A 23,491-nucleotide genomic window follows, 5' to 3' on the forward strand; every position below is an offset into this window, starting at 1 on the left:
GATATCAAGCCCCTTTAAAGATGGGCACTGTATGCGGAATTATAACCAGCGTTTATGCAATGTTCACGACTTCCGCTCGTACGAACACTCTAGATTGTGAAATGTATTCCCTCAGATCTGACCTTTAATAGTTCTTAATTCCCTCCATTCCTGTGACAATTGTTTGGTGGCCCTGGGGTAGAGTCTTGGCAAATGGAGCAAAAGGTGGCTTCGAGTCTGAGTTCGAATCTCATGACTGATGATTGCGTAAGCAATGAGACACTAATGCTTGTAGGTATAAAGAATAATTATTATTTAATTATAAGTAGAGATATAGAAATACTGAAAAATTAGGGCTGCAACATAAATAGTAATTAAATTAAAAATAAAATTATGAATCGTAAACCACAAATGATGGCAAAGTGTTAAGTATCCTATATTTGTAACACCTTCTTTTAGTCGGGTGAATGCTTTAATCTTTAAGTTATCCCAGACAGAAATTATCACTAAAGCCTACATATTTCGGATGGGGTTAGGGTTAGGGTTAGGACGAAAAAAAAACTATAATGCAAAAGGGTGTAACTCTTTACTTCTTGCCCCCCCCCCCTTGTCTGTAATTCTAGATTTTAAATTCTCACGATTTCTCGCGAGATCAACGACCAGAAGTAGAGATATTGGAGGGAAAATAGAGTGACTTTAAAAATGGTGAAATGAACATCGTTCCCGTTTCGTTGCTTTTATCATACTTGAATTTCTAATCTTTCATGTATTATGTTTGAATTGTCGATACGTGTGTGTGTGTGTGTGTGTGTGTGTGTGTGTGTGTGTGTGTGTGTGTGTGTGTGTGTCCATAATAAACGTATATCGTCATGTAACAGCGAGTGATTATCTTATTTGTTCATAATTATTCCATTCTTTCATCGTGTGCTGCAAACATACCAACGAGAAGGCTGGACGCCCTGCGGTAAGATATTTTATGTAGCACCCCACTATATAACAACTGGCGACGAGGATGAGATTTGGAAATAAAATAAACAAAAACACTTAAAAAAAAAATGTCTATCTTCGCAGAAGTTCTCAAACAAATTTTTGCTCAGCAACAGGAACAATTCGAGAAGGCACAACTGAATCTAATAACGACATTAACCCAAAAATTTCAGTTGCAAGACATCGGGAATTCATCTGGTATCGAGCTTTCCAACATTATTACAGAATTTTCCTATGACGCCAACAACGGCTGCACGTTCAGCTCATAGTTTTCATGATGGAAGGATACATTTTACCATGAATTTCCTAGCAAGGACGACAACTGGAAAAAAAACGCCTGCTTATACGAAAGTTGGATACAAAGGGAAACGAAATGGTTTGTAAATTTTATTTTACCCAAACAACCTTCTGACTTGACATTTACTGAGACTATCAGTATCTTGACGGACATTTTTTGGGAACATCAGTTCAGTCCCTATTCAATATTCGATATAACTGTTTCAAACTTGCAAAAAAAAACAGTCAGACGATTTTGTCACTTATGCCGGACGTGTGAATCACGAGTCCGACAGATTTCACTTCCAGACACTGACTGAGGACCAATTTAAATGCCTTATTTTTATAGCAGGTCTACAGTCACCAAACGATTCAGAAAAACGTCCCCGACTGCTGGTAAAGCTCAAAACAGATAAAAATGTAACCAGGATCTGACAACTGAGTGTAACACATTGTTAAACTTAAAGGACACAATCTTAGTCCAGCAGCAACTCACACTATCTTCACAAACGTCACACATCAGCTCAAATTATAGACCCAAAGTTTCGAATAAAAAAAAAACACCGTCTGCATGCTGGTCTTGCGGTGAATGGCACTGTGCTCGTTTTTGTTCCCTCCAGAAAAAAAAGTGGCAAGTGTGTCATAAACGTGGCCACAACGAAATTTTTTGTCATCCCCCTAAGACCAAATCCCCTACTCAGCAAAATTACAAAAACATTACCAGCAGAGGAAATCAAATGCAGTGTCTGCCTCATTTAAGATCAATTACAAATCTTGCAGAAAATACATAAGTGTCAGATTAAATAAGTGTCCACTTCGTTTCCAATTTGACACAGCCTCAGAGATTACTCTTATCTCGCGCAAAACATGGACGAAAATCGAAAAACCGGACTTATTAAAAATCAACCACGTTGCCAAGAGTGCATCTGGAAATGATATCCAACTTACTGGGGAACTAAATAGCTCTGTTTCTTTCTAAGACAGAGTATTCACTGGAACTTGTAACAGACGCTGATTTAAACCTAATTGGTTTGGACTGGATCGGAGAACTCAATCTCTTCACAGTCCCATTGGAATCTGTCTTCAACACATTTTCTCTTAAGTCAACTCAGCACACTGAAAAGCATTTTAATCAGGCGCTTAAGTCTAACTTCAGTGATGTTTTGGGGGAGGATTTGGGATGTTGCACAAAAATGAAAGCCATTCTAAAGTTGAAAGCAGATATTTAGACCCAAACGCCCTGTCTCTTATGCAGCTCTCAACACAGTTGAAAAGGAACTGGATTGACTCAGAGAAACTGGAGTAATAGAACCAACAAACTACTCCAGGTGGGCAGCCCCTATTGCTGTGGTCTGAAAAGCAAACGGCAAAGTTCACATCTGTGCTGATTATTCAACGGGACTAAATAATGTGCTAGATACACACAAATATTCCCTGCCAATACCTGAACACCTCTTTTACCAAGTTAAACGGTGGTACCTGTTTTGCAAAAAAAAACTGATCTTTCTGGCGCATTCCTGCAAATCGAAGTTGATGAGGACTCCAAGAAGTTCCTTACAATCAGCACTCACAAGGGATTATTCCGATACAACCGCCTTCCTTTTAGGGTTAAAACTGTCCCATCTATATTCAGCAGACCATGAATGCGATGCTGGCAGGCATAACGGGAGTCACAGTATTTATAGATGACATCATCATCTCCGGCACATCTCAGGATGAACTCCTACAATGTCTGACCGCTGTACTTGATAGGATCCAACAGTATGGTTTCCATGTACGAGGTGAAAAATGTCAATTCTACCGAACGTCAATAAAACATCTGTGTTTCATCTTTGACAAAACAGGTCGACGACCCGGCCCAGAGAACATATCAGTCATCAAAAACATGCCAGCTCCAATAGATGTCAAAACGCTACGTTCTTTCCTTGGGTTGGTAAGCCATTACAGCTTATTTTTACCAGACTTACACCGCATCCGAACTCTTCTCAATAACCTCTTAAAAAAAGGGATTGCATGGAACTGGTCACTATAGAATGCAAAGCTGCTTTTGCCAAAATCAAAGTTTTACTCTCTTTAGATCTTCTCCTGACCCATTTTAATCCATCTTTGGACATTATCGTGGTTTCCGACGCTTCTGACTATGGTGTTGGAGCCGTAATCTCTCACATCTTTCCTGGTGGCAATCAGAAAGCTATAGTTAATGCATCTAGGTCATTGACACCTGCAGAAAGGAATTATGATTAAATCAAGGAAGAAGCTTTGGCGATAATATATGCTGTAAAGAAGTTCCATAAAATGATCTACGGACATCATTTTACTTTGGTTACAGACCATAAACCTTTGGTGAGCATTTTTAAATCCAAGAAGGGTATACCAGTGTATACCAATCGACTACAACGATTGGTTACCGTATTATTGGACTACAATTTCTCAATAAAGTACCTTTCAACTAATTCGATTGGACATGCAGATGCCTTATGAAGACTTATTAGTACACACCAGTAATATCCCCGGAGCCAGAAATCTCTTCAATGCTCACAGCTACGATAAGGGAATGAAGTGAATAGTATCAGTAAGTAAAGAATTGCCTTTTAGAAAGGTTTTATTAACTGTAAAATACACGTACGCTCTTGAAAGGATCGAGCGGGAAAATGAAACAGAGGGCGCTTTTATTATGAATGTCAATCCCAAGGGGGATAACTCTTAACAACAAATTAAATCATAACATTTTCCCCGTCCTAAAGTATTCAAGTAAGGGGTAATTAATTATAGACAAATTTTTTTTTTTTTTTTTTTTTATTTACAATCACATAAGAATCATTTTATTTACAAATAACATATGAACCCAAACTGCATTTTTTTCAGTATTTAGTCACAAAATCCTTATATTTACTAGGGAATTGTCGAACTCGGGACGACCTCCGCACAGATTGGCAGGAATGCTGATTTTCAGTATTATTTTTTAGTGAAATCTGATTTTCTTCAAGATCAGACAATTGATTTTTGTCTTCCTCATGACCAATGTTTTCATTAGTAGAAGGTTCAAATAAAGTCTCTGAAGTAGTAGGATTATTATTAGAGTTTTCTTCATTTGATGAGTTTGGAGCTAAGTCTCGAACGTTGACAGTGGTTTCAGTACCAGAAGGTAGTTGAACATAAGCGTAGTGGGGGTTGACATCTATTAGGGTGGCAGGCGTTACAGGAGGGTCATGTTTACTTGTTTTAGTGTGGTTTCTAATATATATTGGGCCTGGTTTAACCCAAGAAGGAATTGAAATTCCGGAAGCAGATTTACGACTATATTTAAATAGTCTATCATGGGGAGTCATATTAGTGGCAGTACAAAGTAATGATCTAATTGAATGAAGTGCGTCCGGTAGTATGTCTTCCCAATAAGGTAGTTTCATTTGATTAGAATGTAATGTTGTTTGAATGGCCTTCCATAAGGTACCGTTGAGTTTTTCAATCTGTCCATTACCTTCAGGATGATACCTACTTGTTTTAGAAGTAGCAATTCCTTTTTTGTGTAAAAAATCCTTTATTTCTCTTGCTAAGAAATCAGAAGCACGGTCAGTATGTATCATGTCAGGCAAACCAAAAATTGAAAAAAGTTTGTTTAGACAGTGGATAATGGTTTTGCTTGTCATATCTCTGCAAGGAAAAGCGAAAGGAAAACGGGAATACTCATCAATTAGAGTAAGTAGATATTTGTTGCCATGTATAGAAGTAGGTAGAGGGCCTTTAAAATCAAGATTTAATCGTTGAAAAGGTAATATGGCTTGAATGAGAGTCCCTCCATTGGTATTGGCGAATTTGGGTTTCAGTAATTGACAGGATGAGCAAGAGTCAGTAATATTCTTAATTTGATCCAAAGTAAAAGGGAGGTTCCTCGTTCTTATAAAATGGCTTAGTCTTGAAACACCAGGATGACATAATTGTTTATGTAAATCACGAAGATCTTGTAGATTGTAAGTAAGAGCAGAGATGCGAGAGAATGTGTCAGCAGCAATATTTTCAGGTCCAGGTCGATAAACTATAGTGAAATTGTATTGGGATAATTCTATACGCCAACGACATATTTTGTCATTCTTAATTTTTGATTTTCTTTTATTGTCGAATATGAAGCTGATGCTCTTCTGATCTGTGATGACTTTAAAGTGCCTGCCGAGTAGAAAATGTCGCCACTTACGGAGAGCTTCTACAATAGCGGCTGCCTCTTTTTCTACTGCATGGTGCTTAATTTCGTTAGTATTGAGAGTTCTTGAAAAAAATGCAATAGGACGACCTTCTTGATTTAGTGTTGCAGCAATGCAATAGTTACTAGCGTCCGTTTCTACTTCAAATTCTTTATTTGGATCTACCGTTATTAAAGTGGCGTCTTTTAGATCATTTTTCAATGTTTGAAAAGATTTTAATACAGATGGAGGTAGTGGAAATTCTTTTTTTTGATTTAGTAATAAAATTTTATCAGAAAATTTTTTAATGAATTTGCAGTAATAGGAAAACATTCCAACTATTCTTTTTTGAGATTTAAGATTCAGCGGAGGTGGCATTTCGAGTAATGGTTTTAGTCTTTGATAATCGGGAGCTATTTGATTATTTTCTATGGTGTAGCCGAGTAGAGTAATAGAACTAGAAGAAATTATGCTTTTATTTTCATTTAAAGTGATGTTATATTGTTTAGCAATTTTGTAGAATTTTTGAAGATTGTAATCGTGTTCTTCTTGATTTTTTCCGCATATAGTTACGTTATCAACATACACAAAGGTATCGGTTAGATTTTCTTTTTCTATAATATAGTCTATGCTCCTCTGGAAAGCACTTACTCCATTGGTGACGCCAAAAGGAAGACGAGTAAATTGAAAAAGTTTGCCACTTACTTCAAACGCAGTGAATTTACGATCAGCATGATTTATAGGTATTTGGTGATAAGCAGATTTTAGGTCGAGAGTAGAGAAGATGTTATATTGAGCGATGTCGTCTACCATCTTATTGATATTAGGCATTGAGTAAGCGTCTAGTTCCGTGAATCTATTAATGGTATCGCTGTAGTCGACTACCATTCTTTTCTTATGATTCTCATTCGAAGTTACAAGAACTTGCGCTCGCCACGGAGATATCGAAGGTTCAATTATGCCTTCTTTCAACATTCTAGCAGTCTCTTCTTTTATGAATTTGTTGGCGGCAAAAGTGTAACGTCGGGATTTTGTCGCAATAGGAGTAGTATGAGGAGAAAGATTAGAAAAGAGAGGAGGGGGTGGAACGTTTATGGTAGGAAAAAAATTATTCGTGTTTATAGCTCCAATTATAAGTTTGTCTCTAGGACCGTCGAATTTAAGTGTTACTTTTTTATATTTTTTTAAAATATCTTTTCCGATTATTAAATCAATGAAAAGGTTTTCAATGATTTCAATTGTTATTCCAGAATGGGTTTTATCTTTCAGTATTAAATCCACGACAGCTTCGCCAGTTATTTTAGCATGTTGATCGGAAGCAGCCAGAGCTATAGTTTTGTTTTTAGGTATTGTGAAGAGTTTAAGTTTTTTAGCAGTATTTTCATTAATGAATGTTTTTACACTGCCGGAGTCCACCATAGCGTTCACGAAGTGCCCGTTAATTTGGCATTGAGTGAATGTGACATCTTTGGAGTTAGTTCCTAGTCAGGATAGAGAAGGTGAGGGGTAGTCAGAGTCGTCATAAAGAACAGCAGTATGAGTGTTAGAAATAGAAGATTTACACACTTTAGCCCAATGACCATTTTTTTTGCATTTTTTACATTCGGCGTTTCGTGCAGGACATAAATATCGAGGATGACGTGATTTTCCACAGAAAAAACAAACCCCTTTTGGATGCATATTTTCTTTAGTCACAGCTATACGATTGTAGCCCGAAGGATTATTTGTAGCTGCTACAGTAAAGTTATTTGCGTAGCTTATCGAATGCTTTTCTGCTTGTTCAAGAGATCTGGCCGTGGCATATGTGTCTTGTAAAGTCAGGATGGGTTTTTCTAACAGTCGTTGTCGGATGGACGAAGAAGAAATTCCACCGATGAAAGCTTCCCGAATGTATTGATTTTTGTTTTCTTCAGCAGAAACCGCTTCGAAGTTACATGTTTTGGCAAGCATTTCCAATTGTAGTATGAAGGCATCTATATTTTGTGTTGTTTGTTGCTTCGTCGTCATCAATCGATATCTATTATAAACAATATTTTCAGGTTTTAAATAAGCGGCGTCCAATGTTCTTAATGCACTATTGTAGTCGGTTTTATCGCTTATTAAATCGAAAACAGAGGCTGAAATACAATTGATCAAGGCAAAGAAATTATCTGAAGTGTTTTCGATTAATCCGTTATTATGTGAGCGGATATAATTCTGGAGGGTTAATTTCCAATGCCTATAGGATTTTTCGGAATTAGGGCATGTAGGTTCCACCTCGAATCTGTCGGGATGTAAGATTCGATCCATTATTTTTTTTTATTTTTTTATTTTATTTTTTTTTTACAGTTAATAAAATTGAAGTGAATAGTATCAGTAAGTAAAGAATTGCCTTTTAGAAAGGTTTTATTAACTGTAAAATACACGTACGCTCTTGAAAGGATCGGGCGGGAAAATGAAACAGAGGGCGCTTTTATTATGAATGTCAATCCCAAGGGGGATAACTCTTAACAACAAATTAAATCATAACAGGGAACTACCAGTTACTTCTGACATGATTAATGAAGCTACAATAAGTCATCCACTACCACCGTACTAAGTGGCGAGCAGTATCCCCAAACAAACAGTTACTAACATTCTTTCAATGGAAATCTTCCTAGTCAGAGGTTGATGGTATGCTTCTCCTTGCCGAACGGGTCATCATTCCCTCATCATTGCAAAGCAGAATCCTAAAATAATTCCATTTCGGACACCAAGGCATCAGTCGCATGAAGGCGTTAGCACGTGGATACGTTTATTGGCCAAAAATGGATAAGCAGCTGCAAGATCTTGCACGCACTTGCACTAAATGTCAGCTTGCAGCTAAATCCCCTCGAAAATCTACACTTTCTTCATGGCCTATTCCAGATCCCCCCCTGGTCACACCTCCACATAGATTTTGTGGACAATCCTTTCTCGTTGTTGTAGATGCCTACAGCAAATGGCCTGAGATATTCCAAATGAACCACATTATTTCTGAGGAAACATTTCCAAACTTCAGAAGATTTTCAGCAGATTTGGCATTCCTGAGACTTTGGTCTCTGATAATGGCACTGCTTTTAGCTCAGTGAAATTTTCTGCTTTCTGCCAATAAAATGGTATCAACCACATTCGCACACCACCAATTCATCCACCGTCGAACGGCCAAATTGAACGTCTTGTGGACACCTTTAAAAGAAAACTTTTAAAACTCAGAGGAGAAGGGACAACATCAGAGATACTTGAAACTTTCTTGACAAGCTATAGGGCAACACCAAACCCTAACACCAAACGGTAGCTCACCAGCCGAATGCTTGATGAATCTGAAAATTTGCTTGCATATCAATGGCCTACGTCCAAAACCACATCATTTCATCAAGAGGAACACAAAAATGGAATGGCAGTACAACTGCCACCATGGTTCAGTTCAAAGAACATTCTTACCAGGTCAACAAGTCCTAACAAAAGACTACCGGAACAACAAAGAGTCATGAGCCCAAGGCTACATTGTACAACAAACTGGAAATGTAACATATGAGGTAAATGTCCAAAATTCAATTTGGGTTCGACACTCCAACCAACTGCGACCATCACATCTCCCAGACAGAATACCAAATCACTTTATTCCATTAAATATCTTGTTGGACACCTTCAACTTGCCACAACAAACACCAGAAGCTTCTCGGAACACTGAAGCTGGAGTGCAAGAACCTAACATCCGCACCCATTGTCCAACACAACATTTGCAGGTGGATCCCCAACTGAAGTCGTACCAGCAACAAAATTTAAAGGGGAGATTTTAGGACGAAACAAAAGTATAATGCAAAGGGGAGTAACTCTTTATTTCTTTGGGCAAAGTTGCTCCCCCCTTGTCCGTAACCCTAGACTTGAAATTCTCGCGATTTCTTGCGAGATCAAAGACCAGAAGTAAAGACAATGGAGGAAAAACAGAGTGACTTTCAAAATGGCGAACATCATTCTCGTTTCGTTACTGTTATCATACTCGGACTTTAACCTTTCGTGTACTATGTTTGAATTGTCGTTACATGTGTGTGTCTCCATAATAAATGTATATCGTTATGTAACAGCGAGTAATTCTTTCCTCATGTGCTGCAAACATACCCACAAGAAAGCTGGACGCCCTGCAATAAGATATTTTATGTTATATTGATCCTCATCCATCCCCAATATATAACAGGGTACATGGGGCATAGAATGGCCTCATTATCCGTATTTCATGTTCCATTTCATGTATATGGTGAACACGTCGGTACATTCCTGATGAAATACAGAGATGTTACGACCATTACCTGCGACAGGTATCTGGAAGTTTGAACTTTCTCCTAAATAATATTACTTGTAAGTTGAAGAAGAGAAACTCCCAGTGATTGTCGCAGGTAGGAGGCCTTCTTGTTGAGCTTGCGATCTTGTGCAACACTTAATCTGATACTCCTGTAAAACTGTAGCAGTCGCTGTTTACACATTGACGTATAAAATCAAAATGCGTAAAGCGTTGTGCGCATGTTGTTTGCGCATACATTATCCTGAATAAAAACAAATAATTATATTTTGAATCAATCAAAAAACTTTCTGAATTTATTTGAACCATCTAAATCCTTTAAAAATCAGATTTTTCTTCAATAAACCAGTGGAACCCAGTTAATCCGAGTCTACAAAGCAGTGTCGCTGAGCGTCCGTCTGTGGGTGCTTCCCTCTGCAACATCTCTTCCCTCACACACAAACAAACATGAACGAACACACAACTCATCAACTCATAATCGTCTGTCAATGTGTATAAACTTTATTCACAGAAATATTTCCAATCTTTCCCCCATGACTATTTTACTAATATGAAATTAAATGAATATGAGTTAAATAAACAACCTTCAATGAATTATGTTGGAGACGTCCCTCTATGGAATTAATTTCAGGTGAAAGAATGTTTTTCAAAAGTTATAAAAACAACACATCAGTTGAAACCATCGACAGTCCACCATTGGAAGATGAGCCGATAGACACTGTCTTCGAAACTTTTGATCTTGAACCGCCTCAATCAACGCCTGAACTAAGGTGGTCGTTCCGTTAGAGAAATTTTACCAATCCATTGATGGTAAACTCTAAAAGGAAGAGGTACTGACAGCTTTTACGAATAAAAGGTTTGGGAGAGGGTGTTGGGATTAATGGACTATCTCATGACATCACTTCCTCTGGTGACATCACTTCTGGTAACGAGTACCAGTGCCCGGCAGTCAGAGTTTGGTACGTGGCTAAGCAGGTCGTGTCCTAACGCCCAACAGTTGAGGAATGGTATTGCTAAACCCGCTTTGCCTGTAATATATGTGAATGTTTGTTTCTAAAAGTCCTGTGTTCCTTTCGTTTTTATTACCATTTAACACCATAACAATAAATGAGCAGAGAAGTTTTGAATACGATTTTCCGCACCATGTAACTCACAGCTCTTAATTAATCTATTCAGACTTTTTCAATGTCTCAGTTAATGAATTTCCTTTGTTTATACAAAAACTCTAAAAAATAGTCATGAACATTCTATGTTTTTCCTATTGCTATAAACTTTTATTTTAAACGTATATAAAATATTTCTTTTTTGGAATATGGCTACTGAACTCATTATTTTGTTTTGTTTATTGTATAAGATGCTTCTTGGGGTTTTTTTTACATTTGATTATAAAACTTGCAAAACTTTTTCACTGAAAATAGTTTCTGAATCCGGCCCATCCTAAAAATAATGTTCCCATAACAAAACACCTTAAAGTAAAACCTCAAAACTGATGTGAAACACCGTTCCTAAAAACTGGTTATATGTGCCATGGTTTTCTTATTTATCTTCCGTTTTTGCCGCCTTGTCTTGCCGAAGATGCAAGCAGTATTTTACGAATATAAAAAAATATAAAACAATACAAAAACTCACAAAAGAAAACATAACTCCAATACATCGTGTATACATCTGAGTATGTGTGATACCACAGTTGTAAAAACGGACCCCCCCCCCAAACGTTGTATGTCGATATCTGTCTGTCGAAGCATTTTTATCAGTCGGTTGATCAGTTCATTTCTTTATCAGTTAAAGCTTGGCCTGATCTGCTCTGGGCTGAAAACTGTCATCCATTGTTGCAAACTGAAAAACTGTTGTAAACCAACTCCAAGCTTTTAAATATATTGACATTAGGATCGGAAATCCAATGTCCGGTCTTTTGTCTTAATGTATGTGAAAAATGGCTCGTCCTCTCGGCCACCTCTAGCTGATTACCCCGTTCTACTTCCGATCTTCATCATACTGTACCTTATGCACTCTAGTGAATCATCTCTAACCATTGTCCTAAGTCATTTATTTTCAATAACTTTTCTTCTATTTTTATGTATAAATTCCTAACACTCCCCAGGACATTATCACTGATGGAGTAGGAGGGACATCCATAATTTTACCTAAGAAAATCAACATAGGTACAAGTGTAAACCAAATAAAAAGGATGGACGATCACCTAACTCTCATTTGCCTGCATGTGGTGTAACTTCACGCAACTTTGTTATAAAAATTATGGGCACCATCTTTGATTCTTTCCCTTTCTCAGCCCAAACTCACACGACGCACACAAATGGGGACACTTAAGCAGTAAGCCTTCTCTGTTTTTTCCACAGACCCCTGATCTCTAGATCACATTGCGTACTCCCTACTCGGTCTCTGAGGTGTCTTGCCATCATCCTACTGCACATCACTTGCAACTGGACAGATGTTGAAAATATGTCTCAGTACCCCATCCACCATGATGTTGTCACTCGTATTACTTCTGGTCACGCATCCTCTGCTCCACTGTATGGTACATTGTGCACCTGGGGGCTTCACCCATACATCATCCCCAAGTAGTCCCTATTGTCTCTATCTCCCTGTTTGCTGGCTCAACTTCCAGGAGTATGTGAATATCGACATATGTGGAACTGTTTCTGGCACGTCCAAATCTAGGCGACATATTGTACCAGTAGACAGCTTGCTCTGGTGAGGTGCCCCCTCTCTCCCCTACTGCCTTTATTGTGCAGTGGTTTCTTTTTACAACCCCATTATCACAGGGCATATAACCAACCCTGAAGAATTGACGGAAACTATTTCACTACTCATTCCACCACGCAGCCTTCTCCACTTCTTTCAGAACCCATTCAATTAAGGCGGCCATTTCTCCTCCCACTTTATCATCCCATCTACTTCCTTTGGTATGCTTGTTGAACCCTTCCTTCATTTGCAGAACCTTGTTTCTTCTTTGAAAATCCAAGTCACTCAAAGCATTTTGTTTCAGCTTTAGCTTCAAGGCTGCTCCCCCGTCTAAATTTTATGGAGCCTTGGCGACCAAGCTGAACTCCTTCAAGTGAGCTACCACCTCCTTTGCAGTCACCAGAGTTTCATTTACGAGGATGTCATCAATGTATGAGCTTACAGTGCCATCTCCTTTCCCCATTCTTTCCAGAATCTTCCTCAAAATGGTCCCCATGATCTTGAGTGCTGAGTTCAGTCCGAACTCCACCCTCGTAAGGCAGTGGGTTTTGCCCTTATATCTAACCAACTGATACTTCCAGAGTTTCTTGGTGACGCTGAGTTGCAAATAGGCAAATAAAATAAAAATAAATAAATAAAAAGGATGGACGATCACCTAACTCTCATTTGCCTGCATGTGGTGTAACAATTAATGTAGACACACCGTTTATTTGTCTCCATTCTCTAATAGTTTCACTACATACAGCTACAGCTATAGCATCATACCCAGTATAACACTCAATATGTTGATTCAACTCTTAGATATTGCAGAACTGGTCTGACCTTTAGTCAGTTGCAAAGTGGTCATCAACTGCAAGATGCTTGATTCAACATCATCTGTTCACAGCAACAGTATACTCTCCTCAATCCACCTGTCTGCTTCTTGTTCAAAACCCTTTCTTGCTCCATCTTTCAGTGAATTCTCATAGCATGCCACCCTGTTTATTAGCATCGGCAGTTTATTCTTCCATGCCCATTCCACTGTCCACTCTTTTCCGTTGAATTCCACTTGAAAATCTGGATCATTGATCGATATCCTTCTCTTGTCTCCGGCCTCATTGCTCCTTTCATGACCCACTCTGTCATTGCACACACAGCCAGTCCAAACCTCATACCATCGCCACTGACTGTAATGCCATCAAGTCGGCATATTATATCCGTTCTGACAATCGCTTGATGCCAGGCACCAGATGGTCAGTGATAACCACATGGACCCTCATTCGGTGTTCCTCAATTTCCAGCATAACGGTCCTCCTCCCCCGACATTTGACTCATGACTCATCAAATGCCAGTAATTCGCCCTTCCCTTGTCATCCTCCGACTAAGCTCGTGTGTATCATAATAGTGGTACAGCCACTGCCGATTAGGGCCATGAGTTCTCACCCTTTCACCACGAATCCTGCTTGGGCATCTGTTGCGAGTGTGCCATCATTCCTGAGTCGGGGCAGCCACTGGCACTTCGGCTCCCCCTTGCTAGTTTCCCAGGCTAATGCAGTTCTGGCTACACCTGTAGCACACCGTCCTTTCCAAGAACTTCCTACCGTCTCTCTGCAGGTGTGAGCCCCACATTCAAAACATGTAACTCACAGTCTCATCCGGCTTCTACTCGCATCTTTCCGAGCCATTGCTGCTGTTCCTAAGGACCCAGAGGGTTGGGTGCTCATTAATACTTTTGTGGTTGGAAGCAGCTTGCTCACCTCTATGGTCTCGACACCCAGGACCTGCTGCAGCTTCTTAGAAATCTTCTCCGGGAACCTGGTGACAAACACCATCTTATCCACGTGACCTACTGTGTGCCTTTAAATTCCTGCCAATCCCATCAATCTTTAGATTTCGTTGGCGTATACATCGAAGTACAATGGTATCACCATGGCAACGTCATCTACTTCTTGAAGTTTTGCCACCAGGTCTATTTTCTTTAGTCAAGCCACCATGTCGCCTTCACCACAAAACAGTTTTATCATGCTGTTCAGGCCGGTGACTATAGCTGAGGTAGCTTGTTTCGGTTAGAAAAGTTCAACAAAGAATCGTAGCAGCAGGTGTCAAAATCCAACGCAAACTAACAAAGTGATGAGCTACAATAATCGTTATGGATTCTCATACTGCTTTTTTCCCACCTCATCTCAATGCAAGCTGCTCTTATACAGCCTACCTATCCCTCATTTGCATACGTGTGGTGTAACTTCACGTGACTTTGTGAGACCACATGTTATAAAAACTACGGGCACCATCTTTGATTCTTTTCCTTTCTCCCCTCCCCCGACTCCACACAATACACAATGCACACACGTGGAAACACTTAAGCGGTAAGCCTTCTCTGTTTTCCCCACAGCCCCCTCTCTCTTACTTTAGGCAACAATATGCATGAAGATCAAAGGAAAAGAAGAAGAAAAAGAAAAAGACGTGTGGCAATTGTGAAGTTAGGATTGACAAGCATGCGAGTCCCCTCCTTCCACCACTTTGAAAGCAAGCCGACCTGTGAGTTCTAGAGAGAACTACCGCAACACAACAGCTGATTGTAGCTAAAAACAAAGGACAGCTATCTCTAACAGAAAAGACAAAGAAAGAGAGAATGTACTGTGTCGGTTGTAAATATATCTCGTCTTGCATGTGAAACTGAATTAAATTAATGTTTTTTTCTTTCCTCTAAAAAAAGTTTATGTTGAAGTTTTATTTTCTTTGTGAGTTTCTAAACACAACGTTTGGTTCATTTTAAAAGTGATAATAACGTTACATATGTGTAACCTTTTGAAATGAAGATAATATCGCCCTATACTATCCAAAGGTTTTTTTTTTGTTTTTGTTTTTTTTACATGGAGTTCACCACTTATCAAGGCTCAATAGCCACTCGGGGATAAGGGTTATTGTGTGTAATCAATGGGATAGTGTAGCAATAGTATTGGAGAATTGATAAGGTGTCATTACTTAGGGGGGGGGCGGTTCATCAGAAATGTGTTTGTGTTGGACTTGAAGACATCCAGGTTGAAGTCGGGAGGGAAACAGGCAAGCGGAACAGAGTTCCACAGGCGTGCAGTTCTAAGAAAGAAGCTTTGTTCATGGAATCTACGTTTTGATTTAGGCACAGATAAAGAGTGGGGAAAATTATTGACGGTGGATTCAACTAGTCGTTACATATTCACTGTGGCTGGTTGTTCAAAATGCATTTGTTCAATCTATATCTATATATCTATATATCTATACATCTATATATCTATATATCTATATAAAGATCTACTTTTGTTGCTGGTACAATACATACACACTGACAGCAAAGTAAAACTCAAAATACAGTTGATCTACAAAAAAATATATTGCTTTTATTTCACACCGGTAAATTAGCCTTTGATTATTGTTTTGATGTTTCTGAAAGATGCGTGGGGTGGTGCGGGGATAGGCAGTTGTTGGGTGGTGAAGAAATGGTCACACAGCCTGGCTCTCTCTGACCAACTGACTGATTTTCTCCTTATGATGACAACTTTATTTATAAAAACATTCTTTATAATATTGGAATGTTTACTATTTCCTTTGTCTATTGTTTCAACCTTTGACCTACATCGTCCACATATTTCTGAGCCAAAGTATGCATTCCATTAGACAATGGTGGAAAGTCCCACATTCTTCAAATTGAATCCATAGATTGTAGAGGGAAAAGCAATATCATAAAGAATGATAAATTTTTATAAAAAAAAAACAATGAAAAATAAAAAATTTGTGAAGAATGAGAGTTCAAGCTGACAAAGTATCGATTTCTAGAGGAGAGTTATTTAGCATGCAAGAAGAAATTGTATACACGTGTTCATTTCGGCTGGCAACGTGTGTTTACGTGCATGTAAATGATATAAATAATAATATGGCATAATCACGTTGACACACCAGTTCTCACCAGATCACCAATGTTAAGCAATGATGAGCCTGGCCAGTACCACATGGGTGACCATTTGTGAATGCTAGGTTCTGTATGTATCATGCTAGGATGTGGAAATTTCCAGGTTAGTATTTGAAGGTGTATTTAATTTACTGGGAGAAATCCATCGTTAGTCTTCATTAGGACATGCATCTAGGAGAAGGAACACTCTGATATAAAAACCTAAAGTCTACTGCTGCTGTTTTGTGGCAGCCATTGTACTGCCTGAGATTAGTAGTTGTATCAAAAAGTGTTGTTGGTTCTGCACAAAGCCTTCACCACTATAAACAAATCATTTGTGTGGATTTCTGAACAACTTAGTTGTTGTGGTGGACCTCATTCATCAAAATCAATGGGAGTATCATCAAATGAAATAAGTATGTAGATGTGCACATGTATTAAAATGTCACTTTGTTAATGGGAGAATCTATGTACTTAATTGTGGGTGAAAGTGTTCAATTGTCAGTGTGTATATGCTGATGCTGTGTTTAGTAGTCTTGCTGCGTCTGTCGAAACTCTATGCCACAAAGTGATATGAGCAGGTATGTGTCATACGCATATGTGTTATCTGTTCAGGAAAAATATCAGAAGAGGAAGAAAGCTCTGTGCTTGGGTTTTTATAGTATGTTTAGATTTTTGGAATTGAATATTTGTCACATTTTGATTGATTGAAAAGAGACTATTGATTTAAGTTTTTGCCCAATAGGGAGTTAATAGCAACATTTGCTATCACTGCTGCTTCTGATCCTACCACTGACACCGATGCCTAACTGAGCAACATATTAAATGCTGGTGGTAGTTATGAATTTGCTATCACTATTTGCAGTTATGTTGCTTGTAGAAAGTCCAGGAAGCTGCTGTCAATCTTTACATCTAGACATATTTCCAACTTGAGGCAAAGGCTTTTTGGCCTATGTTCGCTCTGCCATCTTGCATGGCAGTGGGACATGGGCCTCAAATGTTTCTGACTTACGTCATCTGCTTGGCATCCGCCTCCAGGTCACTTCTCCAGGTGCTCTTTGGTCGGCCTGTTTTTGGGCATTGAAGCATCTTTTCAGCTTTGACCCCAGCACGGCATACTTTCTGCAAGTGCAGGACCTTCCTCTCCAGAACCGCAGCTTCTCAGATTTTTGTAGATTCTTTTGTAGCAAGGAGTCTTCTTTTTTCAGGGTGAAGGTGCTGGCCACTGTAGAGGCCAGAAAAGAGTTATCTCCCTTTCGCTCGGACTTTGCATAAGTGGAGTTATCCCCCTTATAAAAGGACAGGCGAATCGCCATTATTTGTTTACACTCATTCACAACGACACGCTGTCGGATTGGAAAACCAGCTTGCTTAAAACGCAAACCTTACATGGTGCTACGAACATATTGTCACTTTAAAACATGAAATACTTATATCGCAGCATTGAACTAAAGAAATCGTTACACTATGGAACAAGAAAACGTTCTCTTATTACGTCAGCTAGTCGAGTTACAAAAAGAAAACATTGAATTACGGAAGGACATCTTACACGGACGAGCAAACATGTCGCAAACAAAAAGAATGCAGCGACCTTCTATAGGTCTGGACTCAACAGGTAGCGAATGGGCACTCTTTTTAGACACCTGGTCACGGTGCAAGGAGATGTGCAGACTCTAAAATCCAGCTGTAATTCGAAACGAACTGCGAGAAGCATGCACACCAGAAACGAACAGGTTACTGTTTGAGCTCATTGGACCAGAACGACTCAACAATGCGGCAGAGGAGTACCTTCTTCATCAAATACGATTGGTGGCCGTTCAAGGCTTACACAAGGAAGTCAACCGACAAACGTTTCACTCCATGAAGCAAAATGAGGGTGAGTCAGTGACCCATTTTTTATCGAGGTTACGTGGCCAGGCGAAATTTTGTGAATTTCGTATTCAGTGTCCGAACGAACCCACTTGCCGGCAGCAGGTTAATTACTCAGACAATATGGTTGCCGGGCAAATGATGGCAGGGTTAAGAAATATCGAACACCAGAGAAGGGTACTGGCAGAGGCAGCTACACTTCCTACCTTGGATCTAAAGTTTTCACGGTTGGTTTGCCTGGAGGCAACAGATGAGGCAACTCCACACTTTTCCGATACCACACAACCTCTTGCGATGTCTGGGGTACAAAGGTCAAATCAAGTACAACAAATGCATGAGGCAAAGGCCCTGTCGACCCCACGGGACACCAAACCTGCAACGGTTGCGGAAAAACATCACACCGAGGTGGATCGATGAACCGGAAAGATTGTCCAGCAGTGGGACTCAAGTGCCACTTTTGTGGAATAGTAGGGCACATTAAAAAGGTGTGCCGGAAAATTAATAGATCCAAAACGGAGGCTATAAAAAGCGGGGAGTCGTTCATGTTTTGCACCATGGATAAAGCCCCTACTCACAGACACAATGAGAGACAACCGGCAAACATTCTTCACCTTGAGTGGAATGGGAAACAGTTCCAGGTGGGCGCCCCAGAGCCGCCCCCCTCAGTTATAGCAGAGGTAACTGTAATGAACAAGTGCCATGCGACCTTTGGAAGGGTGCCAAAGAAGCCGATGAAAGTGAGCACCCACGCCATCCAAGCCTTCGCAGACACAGAAGCCCAAACTTGCTCTGTTGGCCCCAAGATTCAAGGACTCCTCGGGTACCCAAATGGGTACTTCGTTCCAACTACCCATCGGATAAGGGGTATAACAAATAGCCAGTTACACATCAAGGTGGGATCAAGAGAAACACGACAGGCAGTGTATGTGTCTGACAACACATCCGGGCTCTACTTATCACAAACGGCACTTAAGGAGCTGAAATTATTGCCATCCAATTTTCCTACATCATTATCGCAAAGCAGCTCAGCGGAAACAGAAGAGACGGCCCCTTGCGGGTGCCCGCGCAGAGCACCGGCTCCGAAGTAACCAGCAGCAATCCCATTGGAGCCAACCGACATTAACAGAGAAAAATTGGAGCAATGGCTAAAGGAACATTTCAAGGCCAGCGCATTCAATACCTGTCCACACCAACCACTCCAAGTAATGAAGGGTAAACCCTTAGAAATAAAATTCCTCCCAGATGCGACACCGACGGCAATCCACACACCAATACCTGTCCCCCATCATTGGAAGGAAAAGGTGAAACAAGATATAGACCGTGACGTGGCACTGGGGATAAACGAACCCGTACCGGTAGGCACACCAACTACTTGGTGCTCGAGAATGATGGTCACACCAAAAAAGGATGGGTCCCCAAGGCAGACGGTGGACTTACAAAAGTTGAACGAGGCGACCATGAGGGAGACGCACCACACTTCGTCCCCATTCAATCAGGTCTCGGTAATACCTGCACATACCAGGAAGACTGTACTCGATGCGTGGAACGGTTACCACAGTTTACCGCTGTCTCCAGCTGCACGAAACGCCACCACGTTCATCACTGAATGGGGTCGATACAGGTACTGTCGAGCCCCTCAAGGATTCCATGGATCAGGAGATGGCTACACCCGTCGATTTGATGATATCACCATGGACATGGCTCGAAAAACTCGGTGTATAGATGACAGTCTCCTGTGGGACAACTCAATGGAATCCTCATTCTGGCACACAATTGAATATATAAACCACTGCGCCGATAGAGGGATTGTGTTTAACCCAGACAAGTTCACTTTGCTGACATGAAAGTGGAGTTCGCAGGGTTTCCAGTAACAGCGAACGGGGTCAAACCCACAAGAAGAATGACTGAAGCCATCCTGAGCTTCCCCACCCCGACAAATATTACTGAGGTTAGGTCCTGGTTCGGACTCGTAAACCAAGTCTCCTATGCATTCTCACAAGCGGAAATTATGGCCCCATTCCGAGAGTTGCTGAAAACAAAGGACAGGAAATTTTATTGGGATGAGACATTGGAACAGATATTCCAAGAATCGAAAAAAATAATAGTGAAAAGAATTGAAAAAGGCATCCAAACGTTCGAAATGAACAGAGCAACAGGACTCGCGACAGACTACAGCAAAACAGGGATATCGTATTTTCTGTTTCAAAAGCACTGTAGATGTGAGGGGGAATTAAACATGAGTTGTGGGGATGGCCATTGGAAACTCATCCTGGCGGGATCCCATTTTACCAACGACGCGGAATCACGATATGCACCAGTGGAAGGTGAAGCCTTGGCTCTGATCTATGGGTTGGAATCATGCCGCATGTTCATACTCGGATGCCCAGACTTGGTGATTACAGTGGATCACTTACCGCTCATAAAGATATTTTCAGACCGAGCCCTGGAGAATATAAAAAACCCACGCCTGTTAAACTTCAAGGAAAAGTCACTCATGTATAAGTTCCAGATGAAGCATTGACCGGGAAGGCTCAACTTGGCCCCTGACTGTGCATCTCGGTACCCAGTGGGCACCCCACCAAGAGACCAGGACCAATCCATTGACACCGCAGTCAAAGCCGCCTTCACATCGATATACAAGAGTGATACTACATTAAGAGCCATCATATGGGGAAGGATTGTGGCTGCGGCAGCCACAGACGAAGAATGCAGGACTTTGAAAGAACTGATTCAAAATGGCTTCCCCCAGTCACGTAACAATATCCCAACCGTAGTTCGAGTCTTCTGGCCTATGCGTGAGGAGTTATATTGCCTGGAAGGAGTGATCATCAAGGGGAACAAAATCCTAATACCTCGACAACTCCGCGCAGAGGTATTGGAATCTCTTCATTCCGCTCATCAGGGTGTGAACGGAATGCTGGCGAATGCGAGACAGCGAGTGTTCTGGCCGGGGTTGGATGCTAACATCAGGCAAACAAGGGCTCAGTGCCGCACGTGCAATGAAATCGCACCATCTCAGCCCAGGGAACCCTTGATGTCCCCAGCAGACCCGGAATTTCCATTCCAACAAGTGGTGGTTGACTTCGTCCAGATGCAGGGTAAACACTTTATGGTATACACAAACAGGTATACGGGATGGGTTGAAGTGGCCCTAATGACGTCGGGAAGAGCCAAGACGGTGTGCGATACCTTGAGGACTTGGTTCTATACCTACGGCGTACCGGAAGAAACTTCGTCAGATGGTGGACCACCATTTGAATCCCAGGAATACAACTCCTTTTTGAGGAATTGGGGCATACGAAAACATACCTCATCAGCGCATTATGCCCAAGGCAACGGCCGTGCAGAGTTAGCCGTCAAAACCGCGAGACATATACTGGCAGACAATACGGACAGTTATGGACGCCTGTGCCATGATCGGGCGGCCCGAGCACTACTGACCCATAGGAACACGCCTGTCCAAGATTTGGACATGTCCCCAGCCATGATGCTGTATGGTCGGGTCATTAAAGACCACCTTCCTGTCCTGCGGGACAAATACCAGGTTTGAAAACAGTGGACAGAAATAGGCAAACTAAGGGAAGTGCAATGGCCAAAAGACACATGAGGAACGAGCAGTATTACAACCAACATTGTCACCCACTCCGGGAACTCCAGGTAGGAGATTACGTCCAGATCCAGAACGAGGACGGGAACCACCCACGTCGATGGACAAAGACGGGGAGAATCGTGGAGACCCAGGGGTACTGACAGTACCAAGTCCGGGTCGATGGAAGCAATCGAGTGACATTGCGCAACCGTCGGTTTCTCCGCAGAATACACCCGGTAGTGGATGGCCCTCGTAACATCAGACAAGAAATCCCGAACCCACCTATAAATGTGGAGACCCCACAGGCACAACCTCCAGAGGAGGCAATGGAGGTGGAACAACACGCCGACACGGAATCCCCAAGCGAGCATGAGGAAGAAATGGAAGTGGAAGATACCACGGGAGGAGATACCCAAAAATACAGTCCTCCTCTGGGAACCGTCAAGTCGGAGGACGAGAGCCCCAAGGGGTTTGTCGCCGCAAATGCGGGGGAAATCGCACGAGTATTTCTCCACATAAAAGATGACCACAACAACTTGCTTTTGTGGTCACGAGGGGGAGGGGCATGTAGAGGCCAGAAAGGAGTTATCTCCCTTTCGCTCGGACTTTGCACAAGTGGAGTTATCCCCCTTATAAAAGGATAGGCGAATCGCCATTATTTGTTTACACTCGTTCACAGCGACACGCTGTCGGATTGGAAAACCAGCTTGCTTAAAACGCAAGCCTTACAGCCACATACCCAACCTTCCCAGAAGGTAGGTGGAGTGCTCTTAGTTTGGCCTCTACCCGTCGACCCGTTCGGCATGGGTGGCTCTACCAGGAGATGAATCTCCTGCTGGTTTAGCTGTTGGGGGTCACAGAGACACGAAAGCTTCTCAATCAACACCAAGGTTGCACTTCCTTTGAAAAGGACTTAGAACAGCTTAAGCATAATAACTATGCGGCAGCAAACTAGGGAAGAGAATCCTTCAGCCACACCCTATCAGAACCTTGTTATTGATAGGATTTGGGGTGCCTTACATATTCAAAAGGGTGCGTTACATATTCAAAAGGGTGCGTAGAAGACCAAGGAAAACTTGGTTTGAGTGAATAGTATTAACTTTATTTGTAAATCAGACTGCATGGAAAGAAGGCATGAGATACTGCCTGGTGTTGCCCACTCCAGAGTCCGGAACACTTGAACCACCTTTAATCGAAACAGATGATGATGTTGATGATAACGATGATGATGATGACTTTATTTTTTCTATGCTGTTTACTTTTTATCAAATAAGAATAATTTTTTTTTCTAATAGAAATTAGAAAATCAAATTTAAATATTAATTGAAATGAATAAATTAAATGAATGGGTCTAAGAAGTCGGAGTATACTTTCAAAAGCTTTATGCTATTATAAGATTTACATAGAGATTAAGTTTGTATGTGAACAAATGGCTGTCTGAGAGAAAAATGATCAAAGGGAAGTAATTCATTTCCAAAAAAAACATAAAAGGAGATTGAAGAGTTCTTTTCTTTTTCATCACATTCTCTGCCACCCAAGAAATACAAAGGCTCGCTCATTTGTCTTTAGTTTTAAAATCTACAAAACAACACGATTTTATTTTATTTTAACGCAGAAACAGCACATAATTTTTTCTTAATTAATTCTTATTTTTTCTTTTTTAATTAATATTGAATAAAGTTCAGTTTCAGTATAGACATGGTCCTTATTTT

General features: G+C 40.8%; 1 protein-coding gene across 2 annotated transcripts in view; it reads left to right on the top strand.

Moving 5' to 3' along the window:
* LOC145296714 (ADP-ribosylation factor-related protein 1-like) overlaps positions 1-23,491 on the top strand; it is a 100,944-nt gene that overhangs the window by 16,985 nt on the left and 60,468 nt on the right. The gene's annotated exons all lie outside the window — the stretch shown is intronic.

The sequence above is a fragment of the Euprymna scolopes genome, chromosome 17 (assembly GCF_053919585.1).
Source record: "Euprymna scolopes isolate OS-2025 chromosome 17, ASM5391958v1, whole genome shotgun sequence".
In the NCBI taxonomy this organism is placed as follows: Eukaryota; Metazoa; Mollusca; class Cephalopoda; order Sepiida; family Sepiolidae; genus Euprymna; species Euprymna scolopes.